Genomic DNA, 15,087 nt, shown 5'->3' on the forward strand with positions numbered 1-15,087 from the left:
GGTGAACCCATAAGTGCTCTTGTGGATACAGTGGAAAATAACAGGAATTAAATATATGCTTAACAGATTTTCTAAATAGGCATTTACCGCCAACACTGACACAAAACTTTTAAATAGTCTTAATGAGATTATACACAGGCTTCAAGTTAAATTCTGTGTTGCTACTCTTGTGCTTATAATTATAGTTCATTTAAGCACTTCTGAATATACTGAATTATAACATCCTCACCAAATTTTCAGAAAATCTAATCACATGGATCCTAGCTGAGTTAAATAGTTAGCCAAATATGCCTAATAGCTTTGCTTTCTTACACAAACACCAGCTAAGGCAGTTGAATGGCAAAGCAACCTCAACTCAGTGATAATATTTTGGTGTCTAAACTGCTGTGTGGAACTTATACAGTGCAGATGTATATACACAAAGAGTAATTGTTTTTATACTGCAATAGGGTGAGACGCATCATTGTTTGTGCTGAGGAGGTTGAGTTGTATGAAGGGTGATTGGCATTACATTTTTTTTCTGTTGTAAATGTTAGGTGTACATAGACCATCTTTGAATATTTATGGCAGAGTTTGTTAGTCTAATATTGGCTTGAATTTACCTTGACTGAGCAAGAAGGTGTTGAAGCATGTGATGACATGTCATCAATAATAGTGAAATTGTCATTGTCAGCACACTTAAGAATGATTAACAGTTAAAAATGAGTAACAGTTTCCAAACACCAGACCCTTGGTCTAGGAGTCTTACAACTGGAAAAATAAAAATCAAATGTGACCTATTAATTTTATGGCCTTGTCTCTATTTCACATTGGAAGGGGTCTGACTTGTTGCTGACTGATGCAACTGTCCTTGGGCAGGAGAGATGACCTCCTTCATAGCTGTAACATGTCTTGGTGATAGAGCAGGCTTGCATGAAGCATTTCAATTTATATGTGCTTACATGCGCAGTCTCCCTAAGGTAGCATTTCTTATTATTTTGGGGGATCGTAAAACTTCTTCATGTAGGTAAGTTTGCTTTATTTATAGATTAAAATAAATGAAGGGTGCTGGCCACAGCTCCAATTGCTCTTCAGAATATATAACCATCACAAAAGTAAAGTAATAATAAAGTAAATTAAATTGTTTCATGATTTATTTCCATCAGCTATAATTTCTAGAGATCCATATTTATGTTTATAAATTTGATCTGACAGACCCTTGTAGATTAAATAAGGCTCAAGAGTTGCATATAACTCCTATTCATTCATCAGCTTTTATCCCCTGAAGCTGCATGGAATTCTACTGCCCTGTTTTCTTGACAATTTCCTTCACTGCCCAGCCATCTTCATACTCACCTCACTTTTTTCATTTGGCTTTTCTTTCTGGCTTCAGAAACTAGGCTTCGGATTTTCCATCCTATTTTCAGAACTTAAATCTGTCATTTGTTTAAAGTAATCTGAAGCTCTGAAAGTATAGGGAATCACAATACAGGAAGAGCTGTGAGAGTTGAGTCTATTCGAATGCAAGAATGTGACAAGAAACATCCAGCTGGGTCTGTGAGAGGTTTGCACTTTTCAGCCTCAACCACAAAAGGATGGCTATCCCGGAGTGTCAGAAAGGTGTTTTTGCAGCAATGTACAAAAGTTAGATACCATGAGTGTGTATCATACAATGTATGCAAGTAAGGCTCAGTCTCAGAGCACATCAGTTTAGGATATGTTCTCTGTACAATGACTAGAACGAGGCTGTTGCCTGGAGGAAAAGATTGAGAAATACAATTGGACAAATGTTTAAGATGCCTTCCTATCTATCTTTATGACTTTGGCAAAATTGTTCTAGGCTTCTCAGTTCTCTGTTGTTCCATAGACCACACCTTTTATGAGTCACAAAAATGTATTTTACTGAATGAATTTGTTATTTTATGGAAGTAGTAATGTGTGATACTTGATAAATCTAGGAATTTGTTTCTACTTCTTTCCTCTTATATTTACAGTGATTTAGGAACCTACCTCTTTTTTTTTTTTTTTTGGTTCACTCCTTCGCTCTCTCCTTCCTACCCCTTAACAACTTCTATACTGCCTGCTTCCTTTGCTTTCTCTCATCTTACGTACACATATCTATAGGTTTATGGATGGAAGGAGTTTATGCCCTGGCTGAGTTCCTGCATGCCAACATGCAAGCTAGAATGAACTTTCTCTGGCTAATTTTAACTAACCTGAAAATAGGAGTTCCTAATGGGAGTGCTGACACAACCTTAACTAAGGCAGTGTGAGCACATTGCTATAATTTATAATGTCAGTCTATATTCCAAATGGTTTCTCTATATACTGCATGCTCCGCTCAAACAGGAAAGAAGGTACTGCAGTGAATTATTGTGTAATTAATCATTCGACCATGAGGGACTCATTTACTAATTAAAAACGTAAAAAGAGTAAATTGAAATAACCAGTGACTACTAAATCACATCTTTTGACATGTCAGCAGCATTGTAATACATCATAATGTATCAGTCAGAGACAAACAGATTCTACATATCCTGTTACCTTTTACTTCAGAACTGCCAAAATCATTCATTATACTTTCAGTGTGGTTCCTAGTACTATCCATACAAGTACCATAGCATGCTAAATTGAAATACAAGATACTGCTCAGGTTGATATATGCACATACTAATAGGCAGAAGCATGCGATTCTCTGCTCTGCTGACTTTGCCCACTGTCTCTGAATATATCATAGGGAAATAACTCTGCTATGACAGGATGTTCTCTGGGAAATAAAACTGTAACTTAGAAACCTAGATTTCACATCTGTCTAGATATTCCTCACTGTTGTATTTGGGCCAGATGTATCAGATTTGTGCTTAGCTACAGCTGTTCATGGTTTGGTATACTGGCACGGCCTCACCTTTACTGTTAGGTTAAGGTAACCTTAGGGTGTTTGTGAGACTGTGGCTTGAAGGATTTGACATACTGCACAGATACAGTGCTAAGGACCATTATCTGTGGAGTGGAGAAGGAGAGCTGGTAGGACACCTGAACCAGAGACATCTCAAACCATCATAAATTACTCAGCTTTCCTGAGTTAGTTTACTAACACCCAAACCTGCACAGACTTCAAATGTAGTGAGTTTTAATTCACCATGGCATTTGAAAAGCATTCAATTTAAAGATTTTTTAAGAGGTGGTAGTGGGAATTTCTGTGCCTTTTTTTTTTTTTTTACAGTGGAGGTGGGGGGAAAGAAGATAAAAAATTCATGCTATTAATGTTAACTGAAAAAACAGCTGCATTGTTAACTTTGAACAATGAAGCTGCATTTACTTTATATAAATGTGGAAATCTATGCATCTGTGCCATCTATGACTCCCAAAAAACTGGGATTGAGAAATACAATTCTGTTTTCAAAGACAGCTTTATAAAGCTGCCATTTTTATCTTCTGGGATTTGTTCTGTGTTCAGCCAGAACATGTACCTCTCATGTTGGTAGAAATAAGGTTTTTTAATATAATTTTATTTAAAATCATAATGGGAAATAGAACTGTATTCTGTCTTTTCCTAAAATAAATAAATAATTAATAATAAAAAATTGCCTAGCTTCAATTAGAATAAATCAATTATTGCATTCACAGGTTGATCATTGAAGAAAACAGATTATTAAGTAATGCAGATTGCAAGACCTCCATTAATATTGGAACATGGATGAAAAATGTAATATGCCAGTTTAACTTTCAGATCCCAAGCTGAGCTTCCAAACTTGTAGCAGACTTTCTTGTTTTAATTTCCACAATTGGAGAGACAGGTCTATTTCTGAAAGCTAAATACAGGTGGAACATGCAATAGAAGGTGTTTTTTTTCCTTCCTTTTATTTTTTTTCTCTCTCTCTCTTTTTTTTTTTTTTTAATAAAGACAAGCTGGATATTTATAGGAAAGCCACTGTGCTGTTTAATTCGCAAGGCCTTATGTTCAGAGTCTGTAGCAATGTTTTATGTTAGCAAACATGTTGTTTAATAGTTTTCTGCTCTCTCCACTTGTCTTCAAATATTGTGATTTAGATAGAACTCTAATGCACAAGAGCAACTTGTCCCTTGAGCATTATTCAGAATATAAATTAAGTGATATTATAACAGGGCCCTCACTTAGCTCAGCATAATGAATATGAAACATTATGTACTAGTGACCAAGGTCACGGTATGAGAATGAATTACTCTATTAACTTCTCTTTTAAGTAGCATTAGAGATAATAAATGAAGAGATTTAACACAATTCTGATAATATTATTCATGTAAAAGTAGCACACTTTATCTTGCTAAAACAGTTAAGATCTGTTTTGAAGATATTTTACACTTTGGAAATATGATGCTTAGAAGTGCTTATTACATGTTGCAGAATGCATCAGCATTAGCCAGTAATGCAGATAATCTGATAAAAATTGAAAAGCTGATTTGTATACTATGCTAATTCAGGATCATCTCTTTGGCTCTATGAACTGTCCAAATGCTCCATAAGATTATGGCAAGCTTTAGTAGTGATATTAGATTAAATTCGGTTCTTTTGCTTATAACTTTTTTGTTTTGTTTTGATTTTAAAGAAAATTGCATCCATCATTCTTCTCTATAAACCCTCTTTAGCTGCTTGCTAAGTAGTATAAAATATCGTATTTTAAGCCTGGCATATTACTTTTTTTATCCAGACATATTTAAGCTTCCTCTCTCAGTCATATAGTATATTATTTCAGGGATAGAAAGTTTTATTGTTATTATTGTGATACCTCTACATCTGAACCATAAAGAGACTTAGTGATTTGCCATGTGTTCCACTGCAAACTCACATGCATTTAGGGTAAATGTAAGAGCCGTTGATAAGAGATTACTCTTCAGTTTGCAAGTGACCATGGTGCATGGGAACTTAAATTTGTGTTTTGTTTTCTAGTTGTTGCTGTTGTTGGCATTGGGTTTGTTATTGGGTTTTTGTTTTTTGTAATTTCTCAAATATTTTTCCTTGCTAGTATCGCTATTTTAAAAACACTATATGAGAAGAAAACGAAGATATAAAACTCTGATTTGTTGTTTGAGATAAAATCTGTACTTTATTCAATTGTTGCAAAAAGCAGGAGGGAATCCTGCTGCAGCATGGCTGTGGATGGATGAAGGTAATATTTCATGGACAGTGTGCCCCTGCTGCTAATCCTAAGTGTTCTCAAGATTTTTACTCAAAAATATGTATTTTTCAGGGAAGAATATAATGCAGAGTTACGTGCACCACAGACTTATTAAGCTGTCTGTGAACAGAATTTAATTGGAAGACCACACATTCTTGGACAGTGCAGCAACCAAGCCTGATCCTGCTTTCAGAGGAATTCAAGGTATTAAATCAGGATCCTCTTTTCTTTTTTTTTTTTTTTTTTTTTTGTGGGAGAAAAGCTGCATATGAAATACTCTGCTCTGTTTGTTCCTTTCAGTACTATCTCCTGTCTGTCCAATGACAGAATTCTCAGTAAACTTCCTGTAAGCTCTGTAAACTTCTTCTGAAGTCAGGTGACACACACATTTTTTTTTTTTTATAACAGAGTAAAGAGTAGAATTCTTGCCCACTGTAATTTCAGTAGTAAACAGCATGTATAGGTAATCCAAATTTAGAAAACTCTTTGATTTATTGTGCATGCTTGCTAGCTAGCGTATCTGGAAAATATTTATTTTTTAATGTATACATTTTCTTTGTAGCTCAAAATACTGGTTAAATGCCCCTATTGTTAATCCTACCTGTCAAATATATAGCTTAGGTCACAATTTTCTTGTGTCATTACACTTCAGATCTAATTCATAATAGTTTGGGGAATTTTCCCACTCTGAATTTTGCTGAAGTAATGTCAGAAAAGATTCATCCATGTGCATTGTCATAAATACCTGCCCGACTGTTCAGTCAAAATTTATTTATTTATTTATTTATTTATTTATTTACACATTGCTTCCACTGGTGAAGAGCAGCAGCCTGGCCACAATAGCTAAATAAAAATTGAAGAGATGGTTTTGTGCATTTGTTGCATTTCAAATTGCAGAAAAATTCTGTCCTATCAGATTACTGTCAAAAGCAGAGGGCCCTGGGGAAACAACCCATTGTAATTATCAGTATAACATATCTCTTCAAAGCACAAATTAAAGCCAGGTAAATGAGTGTGCTTATGCTATTTATATCAGCTTCTTAATTATGCTTAACATGATCAGTTCAGCTGAATCCTGCTTCAATTTTGCAGGTGTTAATAGACCTAAAGTTTCAGGGTAAGATCATATTGCACCTTAACTTACAAAATGTTCATGTACATGAATGAAGTGGACTTTATTTAATGAGCCAGGGGACATATGTCCAATAGCTTTGGTGGAAAAGTAATTAAAGTATTAGTTTCTCATGTTTTATGATTAACGTTCTACTTTACATAAGACTGAAAGTCTAAATAAGATCAAGAAAGGCTTGTTGGCATAAATCTTTCTTTGCTATGAAGTATAGTCATTACATCTCAGCTAACTCTAATAGAATCCCTAATATCTACGCATGCCTGGAGCCAAAGTAGGTCATCTCATGAGCTATTACATTATATTTTATTATTTAAATTTTAAGTGATTAGTTTAGCACTTAAAAGCTTTGGGAAGAATTAGGTTACTCTTGTCTCTTTATCCATAAGCAAACTGACATGCAGATGGACACTGAGCAGACTTGCTCTGTGTTTTCTTCCACGGCTTTCATCAAAGTAAAAGACTGTCATTTTTTTTTTTTTTTACCCAGTTGTTAATTTCAGCATTAGAGTGGAACTGCAACATGTGGAAAATCCACCTGTGATGAGTGCATCCTTTTCTGATTTTGAAGACTTTCGCCAGCAGCCTCAGAATAGACTTTAAGAACACATGTTAAGTAAAGGCAAAGAAAAAAAGCTGATGCTTTGCCTAGATCTGGACTTAGGTAACAAAAATGAAATGGGAAATGGTCCCAGCAAAGTTAAAAGGATTCTTCTTATTTTAATCATCAGGGATGGGATTTTTCCCTCATGTACAAAGAACAATTCAGAAATAAATGGGTATGATTTAATTAATTACAAGCTCTGTTACTTTTTGAGTTTGTTTACTCATGCTCATTAAGACACAGAATATGCTGTAATTGAATTATATGTGGTTCTGTATAGTTAGAGTACTGTTAGGAAGGCCTATTCTGCTGGTTGATTTCCTCAGGGTTCCACCGAGGTTTCTATTCTTTTAATTTGTTAGATCTTCATTCACAGCTTCATATTAATTTATGCACCATGCTGAATGTGACTAAGTTATCTGATAAAGGTGCAAGGGATTTTTAACTTTATGAAGCTGAACTTTATGACCAATACTGAACTGATGGCTGAGTTAAATCCTTATCCTTAAATCCAGAATCCTTATTCACTATACTACATTAGCAGTCAGGAACCTGATGTGTACTGTTGTACTAGTGTGGCAAAGATCGCTTTCTCTATACAAAACCTTTTATTTTAGAAATGATTACAATATAGCCTTTGAACAGTGATCCACTAATAATTTGATTCTGTTTCCTGCAAACATGGTGCTTGGCTTTTTGTACCAAACAGTGCCTTCCGTGTTGTAGAAATAAATTGTAGAAGTAGGTGGAAACTTTACGGGAGTTCTGAAAACAAACAGAACTGAAACACATTCAAAGCATTTTATCAAAAAATAGGCACAAAATGCAATGCTCCATATGAACAGAATGGGTGTGGTGTCATTCTGTGGGTTGCAAAACAAACAGAACTGAAACACATTCAAAGCATTTTATCAAAAAATAGGCACAAAATGCAATGCTCCATATGAACAGAATGGGTGTGGTGTCATTCTGTGGGTTGTTCTAACAGCAGTACTTTGGGTCTGCACTTACAGTGCATCTTTTTATACACAACGGAATCACACCAGCCCTTTTAATATAATAAAAGGGCAAGTGCCCTTTTTGTCGCAGTTTCTGCTGTGACAGTGGCTAAACCCACATGAACAGTCTGATTTGGACAGAGAAGTGCAGAAGAAAAGGCGGTATAAGGGGACCGACCAAGGTCATCTCAGAATTAACAGGACTTTATACTTATCTTCACATTTTCATGCCGCTATAATGATGCCTAATTTTAATAGAGGAAATATTCAATATTTTAAAAGATCTGCATAGGAAACAGGAGAATGTTGCTTTTATTTATTGTTTTACTTGGCTATATAATGCATAGAGAGTATACAGAGCGCCTAAAAGATTTTTTTTCTATGACATTGTTATACTTAGGAATGACATCATTATCTTAAATTCTTACTGTACTCACTTCTTCTATGGTAATTCTTCTAATTACTGATAACTGAACAATAAACAATATATATATTTTTTCAGTTACATATATTAAATCTTGTTGATCCTTCTTCATGTGCAAAACCAGTATAATTTATTTACAAAAATAGTAAAGTCCTATTTATTTATGCATTGTGATGGAATAAACAGGGAATGGACCACTTGCATCTTTACTTTGAAACATATACCTTTCTGAAAATTGTTTCCTATTTTTTATAAAAGAAAATGTTATCTCAACTGTCATTACTTGATAAATGTGTGTAAAACAATGGTTTAAAAACACTTTTGCTAATCATAAAGGAGTGTGAAAGTATTTTCTTTTTATGTCCTAGTCAGAAACATTTTGGTGGATAACTAGAACCAGATAATGCTCGTAACTTCTAGCTAGACTTGATCTATAGCTCTCATTGAGTCAAGTCTGAAGAAAAATAGTTCAATACTTTAAAAGTAATTAAGACCTTTATCTGAAAAACAGTTATATATGTGCTTAATTTAATGCATGTAAATAATCCAATTGACTTAAATGGGAATATTCATATGCATTGTTAGGCACAATTTGCAGGATCAGGAAGTAAAATCGTCCATTTTGTGCAAAGCGTTGTATAAATTTTCTGTGTTTTTCCTGTGTGTTTTGGCGTGTTTTAGCATAAGTTTTCTGTATACTCAAGAGTCTCTACATTCAGGGATCCAGTTTGGCATCTGCCACTTACATGATTACACTGAAGTCCAAGAATGTGAAACGAGTGTCTTAACATTAAGATTTTCTCATTTCCAGGCCAATCTAAATCGTTGCTTTGGGAAACATAAGCTTAGGACCATGGCGAACCAGCAACACGTTCTGAGACAAGCTTCTGGAGTCTCTTAAATCTATAGAAGTTTTTCTATTGACTGCATTCCTTTAATTTCTGTCTAGGTTTCCTGATTCAATAGCCTATCAACTGTGTAACTTTCCTTCCTTGTTATGTACGTAGAATGTGATCAGATACTTTAGTTTGTAATCATTACTTTCTATACATAAATCACATACAGATGGTGTATTTCAATTTCTAAACTGTAATGTTTTTTTTTTTCTGTTTCTGAAAACAATGTAAAATATAATAGCTTGCCTGTATGATTTTCATAAAAGAGGAAAAATAAAAAAAAAGAAACAAACACAAATACAAGCCTTCTAGACCATTCAGCAATAGTAAACATTCTTTACACCTTTTCTAAATTTGCTATAAACTTGCAAGTTTATTAAATTGTATTGTTTGTTTCAAGCATAATTGACATGGTGACAATTAACTATATGGTATGTTGCCCGTTGCTTTGGGTATGCAACACTAAGTTTAGGAACTGAGAAAATAAAAGGAATGAAATGGTGTCTCATTCAAAAAATCAAAGCCAACAAAAATTAAATGACTTTAGGTTCAGCTTTCTGATCTGTATCTTTCCCTGTCTGTTAGCTTTGGCATCTGCATTTAGTACTAGTTAGTATACTTGATTTCTGCCCAGTATGTTGTAAAGGAGTCTTCATACTGAGCAGTAAATAAATAACGAACCTCTGTAAGGTTTAAAAAAACTAGTCATAGAAATGGTCGAACAAACAGGAAAACAGACTTTGCAAAGCTGAATTTGAATGAAAATGTTGTTTGTTTTTGTATAGTTAGGTACTTTCATTTCATTGACCAGTGCAAAGTGGCAGCAGAATATTGTCCCTTTCTTACATCTACATCAGATTTGTCTGAAAAATTGTCACACTTTATGAGAGTTATCAAAAAGAAATTGAGTGTTGGGGAATTTTTTTTTTTAAAAGAAAGTAGAGAATATCCTCATTAGAGGCTGCATCAAAATTTGTGCATTACAAGTATTTATGTGAAAACCTATGATGTCCTCATTCTGACTAAAATTTACAGTTGTCTTGTAAAGAAGCAGGTATACAACATGAACTACAGGTGACCAAAATATGAAAACAGTGAAAGAGAAAGAGGAATATCTTCAAATACTTACATATATATAGGAATAATTTGTAATTAGGTAATCAAAAATATAACATAAAATGCATGATCCCAGGAGAGTCCAGAATGCCCTGATGGTTATTGTCATTGATGTTGTGATTTATTCCTGGCAGGCAGCTAAGCATCACACAGCCACATGTTCACTCTCGCCAGGTTGGAAGGGGGAGAAAATTGTAAAAGTGCAAGAACTCACGGGTTGAGACAATGACAGTTTACCAAGTAAAGCAAAAGCTGCGTACACAGGCAAAGCAAACCAAGGAATTAATTCACTACTTTCCATTGGTAGACAAATGTTCATCCACTTCCAGAGAAGTAGGGGCCATCACATGTAATGGTTCATGGGAAGAAAAATGCCATCTGAATGTCCCACTCTTCCTCTTTCTTTACCCTGGCTTTTATTGCTGAGCATGATATCATATGATATGGAATATCCCTTTGGCCAGTTTGGGTCAGCTGTTCTGGCTGAGTCCCCTCCCAGCTTATTGTGAGCTACCAGTCTCCTTTCTGGAAAGGCAGTACAAGAAGCAGAAAGTTGTTAGCTCTGTGTTAACAACTAAAACCACCACTGTGTTATCACCATTATTTTCCCCAAAAATCCTAAGCACAGCACTGTGTGACTCTCTAAAAAGAAAATTAACTTGATCCCAACCAAAACCATGACAACTGATTTGAGTGTTGGGATGTGTCAAGGAGAGAAAAGGTCATGTGGCAAATGCTGTGAGGCAACATGCGTAGTTATAGATGTAGAAAGCATGCTCAACTATTACATTCTTGATAGTTCCACTAAGAATAGCAAGCACGTTGCTGCCTATTGTGTCACAGCCTGAGTCATAATATTCCTGGAATTCTGCTTATCTCCATAACACATTTTTTTTTTTCCAGTAAACAAAGCCAAAAATCTTTTCTTTAGGAGTACATTATTGTCCTGTTTTTAGCTAGGATAGAATTATTTTTCCTCCTAGTAGCTGGTATGGTGCTGTGTTTTGGATTTAGGATGAGAATAATGTTGATAACACACTGATGTTTTAATTGTTGCAGAGCAGTGCTTACACTAAGCCAAAGACTTTTCAACTTCTTATGCCGCCCTGCCTGCGAGGAGTCTGGGGGTGCATGAGGAGCTGTGAGGGGACAGAACCAGGGCAGCTGACTCGAACTGGCCAAAGAGGTATTCCATTCCATGGTGTCATGCTGAGCAATTATTAAGGGGTGGCTGGCTGGGGTGTGGGGGTTCACTGCTTGGGACTGGGCTGGGCATCAGTCAGTGGGTGGTGAGCAATTGCAATGTGCATCATTTGCTTTGTACACATTATTATTATTACTGTTATCATTATTATTATTATTACTTATTTTCTGTCCTATTAAACTCTCTTTATTTCAACCCACAAGCTTACATTTTTTTTTCCAGTTCTCTCCCCTATCCCACTGAGGGGGTGGGTGAGCAAATGGCTGTATGATGCTTAGCTGCTGTCTGGGTTAAACCACAATTATGAAGAATATCTCCAGAATATCAAAGGATTAAAAAAAATAAAAAGAACTCAATTCATATTCCCAAATGGAATTTTGTAGCATCTGAAATATTAAGATAATTTGTTTTCCTTTTTTCCAGATGAAGGTCTGAGGGTGAACCAAGTTATGTGTGGAGATAGAAAACTCTGTTAAAAAATAGAATACTGATTCTGAAGGGATCTTAGTGTTTCCAACAATTTTCCAAAACCTGCAGCCTGGTATTTAAATTGGAAAAAATAAAATCTTCAGCTAATAACACTGCTCAAGGTAGACCAACAGAGAATTTAGATTGTTCACAGCTTGTCAACAACAGATATTTTTTGAAAAATATTTTTAAAAATTTTGGGTTTTTGGTTAAATTACAAGATGAAACATCTGGCCTCTCCTGACTCTTAATTATTCTTTTCCCCATTCCTTTCTAGAACACAGAGATTCTCTTTTCAATTAATAGAAAAATAAACTTCTATTGTTATCCATCATTAGCTTGCAATTAGAAATTGCAATAGAAGGGCTTTATTTTTGCTTGCTTTATTTCTAAATTACAAGAAGAAGAGGAATAAAGACATAACATGAAAATGTTTTTATAGTTTATGCTTTTTTGTCAATATACACTTTTCCACACTTTTCCAATGTTTACATTTATTTTTCTTTTCAGATGGAACTGATGCAATATTTTCATCACCAACCTTGTAAAAAATAAAGTAGTATTTCTGCAAAGCAGGGAACATAAAAACACTTCTGCCTGAAGTAGGAGAAAAAACAGTTAATTTCAATCCCGATGACAGTTTCTCGGTGAACAATAGTCTCCCAGAATTGACATGGAGAAGTAATGAATGAATGAAAGGAGAACTGAGTCACAGCTGCACTTTGCAATCACTTTAGAACATCTACACTCTTCCAGCCAAAATACTATTAATACGTGTGTCAGCACAGTGAGTGAATCTCATAGTGTGAACGCATTGGAACAGTTCAGGAAAGAAAATGAAGAATATCCTCAGGGACAGACTTCTTTTTCTCTGAGAGACTCTTCATTATTCAGGCATTGTGATACTTTTCCTTTATTTGTGTAAAGATTAAATTGCACATGATTTCTAATGTTTCTGCTACTCCAACTGTCATAGGTCGATGACCTTCATGGAAGTGAGATAATAGATACATCGTCTGTTGTTCGAGCAAGTGCTGTTCTTCCACAGCCCAGTACTTTTCTATTGTTATAAGTAGAAAGCAATTAAATAAAAATACAAGAGAAAGTTTCTCGAGTATCTTTAGTATTTCATATATGTCCTTCTGTGACCACCGTTCAACATTTATAAGGGGTATTTAATGTTATAATGTTCTAGAAACATACTCTGAAACTCTTCTGCATGGTTGAAACAACAAATTAGTGAGATATCCATGTGTATTCAGGAACAGTTTCTGGGAAGAAGCCCTCTATTGTTTGAAATCTGTAACCCAGACTTGTAATTGATGCATTTGTCCTCACACATGTTACTATGACTGCTAAAGTCCTGTCCAAATCACTTCTTTTCATAGTGCTTCACACCCTGATTGGAGAGAAAGAAAAAAAAAAGTTGCTATTTCTGCACTGCAGTTATATTGCATAAAAACTACATGTTATATACACTTTAAAGTGATTTTCATATAGAATAGAAATTATATTTTCACTTAAAAAAAAAAAAAAAGCAAAACATACCTGACAGTCATTTTCAGCTCAACATTTTTTTGTCCCTTGTTAATATAAGCAACCTTTATTATTTGGTTAGGATCTACCAAGTTGTCTAAATGGGCATATCAGGACTGCAGAGGTATTTCCATGAATGTGAAAGATGGTTGATGTATCACAGTTGCTGTACAGAATACCGTAGAATCTTGAAAAAGGCAAACCTCCTCTACAAGAAGGTATATTCTATAGTCAGTGTACTCTATTCACACTTTTATTTTTTTTCAGTTCCATATGTCAATCATGTCCCCTGATTCTTCCCATCATGAACAATTGATTCCTCCAACTGTTTTGGAAAAATCTTTAAAATGCATGTTTTAAAATATTAGATCTGTAGAATAAATGTCTGGCCTCTTAAGACTTTATAAAACATGAAACAGAAGGAGTGGAAACAGTTTTCTTTCAATTTTTCCATAATCAACTTCCTTGATAGCACTCTGCAAGTGATGCATTGCTTTTGTTATGGATATTGAAGAAAGGTCAACTTAAAACAGGATAAAAAATGTTGGGAAATGAATGTATGGATACCCTGGAATTGGCTGTGAGAAAGGTAGAGAGATAAGGAAAATAATCACTCACATTTGCAATCCTGCTACATGGACTTTACACTTTCATTTCACTACTACTTCATAGCCACATATCCTCTGTCACAAATCCCTGGTCCTTTCAAATATTTACAAGATATTTCAAATCTTCTAAGGCATGTTAGAAGTTACAGTGGGAGAAGACACAACTGGTTTCCTTCTAATATTGACTGCATGTAAACCAGTGTATGTGTTTGTGAGAATTACCCTCCCTTTATATCGAAGCAGTCATAAGACATAGATATTAGCTAACTGTTCTTTTTAATATTACCTTTTTGTTAATCCCATTTTTATTGAAATTAGTTTTTAATAACAACAACAAAATAGCTATTTGGATGCTAAAGAGAATGATTTTCAGTTAACTGTAGGAAAAGGGAAGCCGTTAAATCATAAAGTACACTGCAAATTTATATAGTTTATTCATTTTTAGCAACTGTACAATTATGCTAGCGATTAATAACTCAAAATAAGTTCTCTACTGATTCACACCCTGTTCAAAGTAATACTAGATGATGAAAGCGTGTTTTGACTTGTGCATCACTCTGCTATCTCTACAATCAAAGTATTAGCTTAACATTTTAGTTTTTCATCTGGTGTGATGTTTTCATTACATTTAGACAACATCAGGTTGCATATTCCTAAAGCAGTCTGGCTTTAGGAAAAGTCATTTAGATTTAATGCAACCTTTTTGTTGATTTTAGGTATCCCACTAGGTTACCTACAGGTTTAGACACTGCAAAAGAGTGAACAGTGGTTTTGTTTCTCAAATGCGTAACATAGAGTTGTTTATTGAATCAACTGCCAGAACCGTATTCAGGAAATGGTGGATAAATGTAATAATGGCAGTTCCCTAACAATAAAAAAGTGATTGTGATTGATATTTATAGACAGAACATCTAAAATATAGCTGAGGATTCAATCTGTCTGAAAAAAAATGAAGCAAAATAGCAAAGT

The 15,087-nt window shown here is 34.7% G+C and overlaps 1 long non-coding RNA gene across 8 annotated transcripts in view; it reads left to right on the forward strand.

Moving 5' to 3' along the window:
* LOC310895459 overlaps positions 1-14,615 on the forward strand; it is a 69,097-nt gene extending 54,482 nt beyond the window's left edge. For 6 of the 8 annotated variants that reach the window (XR_014580706.1, XR_014580708.1, XR_014580710.1 and 3 more), the window contains 2 exons: positions 5,208-5,339; positions 9,102-14,615. This is a non-coding gene — a long non-coding RNA (uncharacterized lncRNA). Of the gene's footprint in view, positions 1-5,207; positions 5,340-6,754; positions 6,929-9,101 lie in introns of all 8 variants that reach the window. The other 2 variants (XR_014580707.1, XR_014580709.1) reach the window with 2 other exon arrangements.
* Positions 14,616-15,087: the final 472 nt, after the last annotated feature.

This window comes from Anser anser (assembly GCF_964211835.1).
Source record: "Anser anser genome assembly, chromosome: 2".
NCBI lineage: Eukaryota > Metazoa > Chordata > Aves > Anseriformes > Anatidae > Anser > Anser anser.